The 5,523-nt window shown below is 40.1% G+C and overlaps 1 protein-coding gene across 1 annotated transcript in view; it reads right to left on the bottom strand.

Moving 5' to 3' along the window:
• The window catches only part of ATP2C1 (ATPase secretory pathway Ca2+ transporting 1), a 249,252-nt gene that overhangs the window by 32,796 nt on the left and 210,933 nt on the right, over positions 1 to 5,523 (bottom strand). The window lies entirely within an intron of this gene.

Raw genomic sequence — 5,523 nt, 5'->3', positions numbered from 1 at the left:
AACAACAACAACAACATTCGTTTATCACTTTCAGACACTGTCCGTTGTGGCCATATGATAATGTGGTTACTCCCACTATCTATGCCCTCCCATCTTCATACTATAGTTAAAGCAAAACTTGTCAGTATTCTGTTTAAATTATGAGTCCTAATTGTAGAGCAGAATGTGATAGAGACTAGAGTGGCTCACAAAGAGTCCAGTTTTCCTTACAGGGACATGATAAACCCTTATTTCCCTGCCCTCTTTTGAAGAAAGGTATGACTTGCTTTGAACAGTAAAATATGAGAAATATCCATGTTACTTTCAAATGGAGTTTCAGGGAACAGTGCACGATTTACTATAGTCTTGCCCTTGCCATGACTTGTGTGCTGACTGTGAGATGGAGCTTCCATCTACTGGGTTCAAAGTAACTATGGTGAGCAGCTATTTGGGATGGGAGGAGGAAGGCATGTTGTTTCCACAGCCTATCTTTGCTGCTGCAGTTGTTGTTTTGAAAATATATACAGTAGAACATACACGAATTCAACAATTTCATGTACAAGTAACAGCAATTAGAGTCTTCAAATTGTGCAATCAGTCTCACTTTCCTTTTCCTAATTGTTCCTCCCCCATTAACATAAAATCACAGACCTCTAAGGCTTCTATCTGATCTTTCAAGTTTCTACTGCCCATAGGACCAATATAGATAGCTCTTAAAAGAGCACAATGCTCAAGGCAGACACTGTTGTTAGGTGCCGTCAAGTCATTTCTGACTCATAGTGACCTTACGTACAGTAGAACCAAACACTGCCCAGTCCTGCGCCAGCCTCACGATCCCCACTATACCTGAGCCCATCTCTGCAGCCACTGTGGCAATCCATCTTGTTGAGGGCCTGCCCCTCCTTCGATGACCCTCCACTTTACCAAGCATGACATCCTTCTCCAGTGAATGGTCCCTTCTGACAACATGACCAAAGTAGGTGAGATGAAGTCTGGCCATTCTTGCTTGCAAGGAGCATTCTGGCTGCAGTTCTTCCAGGATGGATTTGTTACTTCTTTCAGCAGTCCAATGTACTTTCACCAATCTTTGCCAACATAATTTAAAAGCATCAACTCTTCTTTGGTCTTCCTTATTCACTATCCAGCTCTTACATGCATATGAGGTGCTTGAAAATACCACGGCTTGGGTTAGGTGCATCTTAAGACTTCAAGAAGGTATGTTTGCTCTTCGGCACTTGAAAGAGGTCTTTTGCAACAGATTTGCCCAATGCAGTATGTTGTCTGATGTCTTGACTGCTGCTTCCATTGGCACTGATTGTACAACCAAGTAATAAGAAGTCCTTGACAACTTCAATCTTTTCTCCATCTATCATGATGCTGCTTATTGGTCTCACTATGAGGATTTCTGTTTTCTTCATAACCAAAAAAAACCAAACACACTGCCAAGGAGTCAGATCTGACTCATAGCAATCTCTCCTTGGGTTTCTGAGGCAAGATCACTACAGAAGCAGATTGCCCAACCTTCCTTCTGAGGAGTGGCTGGTGGGATTGAACTACCAGCTTTCCAGTTAGCAGCCCAATGTCTTAGGCACTATGCTACCTTGAGGTGTAATCCATACTGCAGACTAATGTTTAATCTTTATTAGTAAGTTCTCCAAGTCATCCTCATTTTGAGCAAGCGAAGTTTTGTCATCTGCATATCTCAGGTTGTTAATGACACTTCCTCCAATCCTGATGCCACGTTATTCTCCACATTGTCCAACTCCTTGGATTATTTGCTTAGCATATGGATTAAGTATGATAAAAGATACAACCCTGACACACTCCCCTCTTGATTTTAAACCATGCAGTATCTCCTTGTTCTGTTCAAATGACAGTCTCCTGATCTATGTACAGGTTTCTCATGAATATAGTCAAGTGTTCTGGAATTCCCATTCTTCTTAACGTTACCCATAATTTGTTATGATTCACAAAATTGAATGCTTTTGCATAGTCAATAAAACACAAGTAAACATATTTCTGGTATTCTTTGCTTTCAGCTAAGATCCATCTAACATTAGCTATGATATCCCTTGCTCCATGTCCCCTCCTGAATCCAGCCTGCATTTCTGGAAGTTCTCTGTCAATATACTGCTACAACCATTTTTAAATTATCTTCAGTTAAAATTTTACTTGTGTGTGACATCAATGATATTGTTTGATAATTTCCACGTTTTGTGGGATCACCTTTCTATGGAATAGGTACAAATATGGATCTCTTGCAGCATTTGGCCAAGAAGCTGTCTTCCAAATCTTTTGGCATAACCAAAAGTGAGTGCCTCAAGCATGGCATCCGTTTCTTGAAACATCTCAATGGTATTCCTGGAGACTTGTTTTACATCAATTCCTACAGTGCAGCTTCAACGTCTTCCTTCAATATCATTGGTTCTTGATCATATGCCACCTCCTGAAGTGAATGAACATCAACCAATTCTTTTTGGTACTCTGACTTTGTGTATTCCTTTCATCTCCTTTTGATGTTTCTTGCATCATTCAAGATTTTCCCTATAGAATCCTACAATATAGCAATTCAAGGCTTAAATTTTTTCCTCAGTTCTTTCAGCTTGAGAAATGCCGAGCATGTTCTTCCCTTTGGGTTTTCAAACTCCAAGCCTTTTTACATTTCATTATAGTAACTGACTCTGTCAATTAGTATGATAAAATAATATAATTACATTAATTGCTAGTTAGGCAAACCACTGCATGGTTTTAGGAAGACTTCACACAGGTATTTTTGGATTGAGGTTTAAAGATTATCTCATGGCAAGTTTTAGGGGTTCATATAGTCTTCATGGCTCCAGAAAATCTGGATTCCATAGAAATATGAAATTCTGTTCTGAATTCCCCTGCCCCCCTTGATCACCATTCTTCTATAGAATCTTTGATCAGATTGTTCAGTAATGGTAACCAGGTACCATCTACTTCCGGTCTCATACATGAGCAAGTCCTTAGCGTATCTTGACTGAAGCATGAAACGTGGAACTTATCTCTTCTAAAATTACTAACTGCCTCTTTTTGAAATTTGCTTAGTTTTCTTTTTATCTATCACTGATTCTTCTGAAACTCTTTAATATAACTATAAAACCCTTTTCACTGATATTTTTTACCTGATTTAATGAGCATGTAAGCTATTACTTTCGTATTTCACTGGAGATCTCCCTCCTCAGGCCTGTTCTTCTTTCCTTTTCTAACCTGGGACGACTGATACCATGAGTAGGATCTGAGAATTTCCCTGGTGAGTAGGATCTGAGAATTTCCCTGGTGACAGAGAGGTTAAGCACTTGGCTGCTAACTGAAAAGTCAGCAGTTTGAACCCACCAATCACTCTCTAGGAGAAAGATTTGGCAATATGCTTCTGTAAAGATTTATAATCTCAGAAACCCTATGATACAGTTTTACCCTGTCCTATAGAGTTGCTATGAATCAGAATCACTCAACACCAATGGGTTTGGTTTGGGTTTTTCATCCTGGAAATTGCTTTCACCTCTCTTCTAGGGTAGGACTCAATGGATTCCAAGACTCCCTTCTCATTGGTATATTCACTTATATTGGGAGAACACATCTACCAGTAACTTTCTAAGAAAGAGTATGTACAGTATACGCTTTGAGGTATAAAGTATCTATCCTCATATTTATAAGGGAGCTCTGGTAGCATAGTGCCTAAGGCACTTGACTGCTAACCAGAAGGCTGGCTGTTCACACCCCCTAGCCACTCTTCAGAAGGAAGGCTGGGCAATCTACTTCCATAGTGATACTGCCTGGGCAACCCAAGGAGGGGTCGCTATGAGTCGGGTCCGACTCGATGGCACATAATAACAACAACAACACATTTATAAGTTTAGCTGGAATGAAACTCCTTCTCAATTTGAAGGCTTTATTCCATTATTTTCCATCCTCCAGTGTTGCAGCTGAATAAACTAAAGTTGTTGTTGTTATGTGCCATCTAGTTGGACCCGACTCATAGTTACCCCTCCTTGGATTTCTGAAGCTGTAACACTACGGAATTAGATTGCCCAACCTCCCATCAGAGGAATATATAGTGGGTTTGAACAACCAGCCTTCCGGTTAACAGTCAAGTGCCTTAGACACTACACTATCAGAGCCTGTTTAATTTTTGCACCTTTGTATCTGATCTCTCCCTCACACACCCGTCATCCTCAAATCTCTGAAAGCTTTTGGAATTCTTTCTCCCAAACATTCTCAAAGACCTGACTATAAGCTTTTGTGTGTTTTATTTTCCTCTCTCACCACTAACATACTCTTTGTGCCAAGCAGTTGGTGGACCTTTTTATTCTAGATGCTATAATCTTTCAGTTCTGAAAACTTTTCTGGTGTTACCTCATTAATAGCTTCTTATTTTCTGTTCTTTCTTCCCATAACCAATATTAACTGGATGTTTGATCTCCTGTACTTACTTATTTTATATTGTCTTATTTATTATGTTTTATATTGTCTTATGTCTTATAGGAGCTCTGGTGGTACAGTGGTTAAAGCATTCAGCTACTAGACAAAAGGTCAGTGGTTCAAACCCACTAGCTGCTCCAAAGGAGAAACACATGATAATCTACTTCCATAAAGATTTACAATCTTAGAAACCCCATGGGACAGTTCTAGTCTGTCCTAAAGGGTTGCTATGAGTCAGAACTGACATCATGGTAGGGGGGTTACTTTTTTTTAATCTCTTATATTGTCTACTTTTTTGACTTCTTATTCAACTTTCTGCAGATTCATTAACTTAGGAAGACAAATTTCTTTTGAAAGTACTTTGTTGTCACTTTTTATGGTCTTCAGAAATTTTATTTGGCATCTGCATTACCAGTGTTTCCGGAGATCCCTTTCTCCAGCAGTTTGGTCTGTGTCTCTCATACTGAAGACTTCCCCCTAAATAACTAGCAATCACTGCCTGTCCATTTACATTCAAGACTGAGGCAATAAAAAGACTAGAAGCACCATGGAATTGACAGACTTCATCAACTGGTAAGCCTAGTTGAAAGGTGATGAGATGAAGCCCAGGCGTAGAGTAAGCTCTGCTAATGAACACAGAGCTTGGCTGGAAACCTCTCACTGTTGAGACTTCCATAGCACCATTCTGCTTCCCCAGAAGATGGGGAATTTGAGAATGAGATGATGCAGGCATTCTGACAGCCAAATGGAATTAGACTTGCTCTTCAGGACAATGACAATTCCTTAATCCCTGTTTGCAGTCTTAGGCCATAGCTCTGCCCTGTAATCTTATCCCCAAGATCAAATCTCTGAGGTTCCGGTAAGAAGGCGGAATAGGCAGAAAGACTGCACGGACCCTCTTCAACAAAGAAAAGGGAACCAATTAACACAGATACAGAAGATAATCCTGGACCCCTGAGCTTGGAAGGGAAGGATATACAAGTGGACTCAACTCCAACTAGCAGAAGATGTTGCATGAAAACACCAAAAAAGGAAACATACAGAGCTGCAATCAGCAAGTGATCCTGACAGCACAGACACCTTGGATATTGCCAAGAGGTG

The sequence above is a fragment of the Orycteropus afer genome, unplaced genomic scaffold (assembly GCF_000298275.1).
Source record: "Orycteropus afer afer isolate SDZICR_OR568_19922 unplaced genomic scaffold, OryAfe1.0 scaffold00003, whole genome shotgun sequence".
Taxonomy (NCBI): Eukaryota; Metazoa; Chordata; class Mammalia; order Tubulidentata; family Orycteropodidae; genus Orycteropus; species Orycteropus afer.
This window is presented reverse-complemented; position numbering and strand designations above follow the sequence as displayed.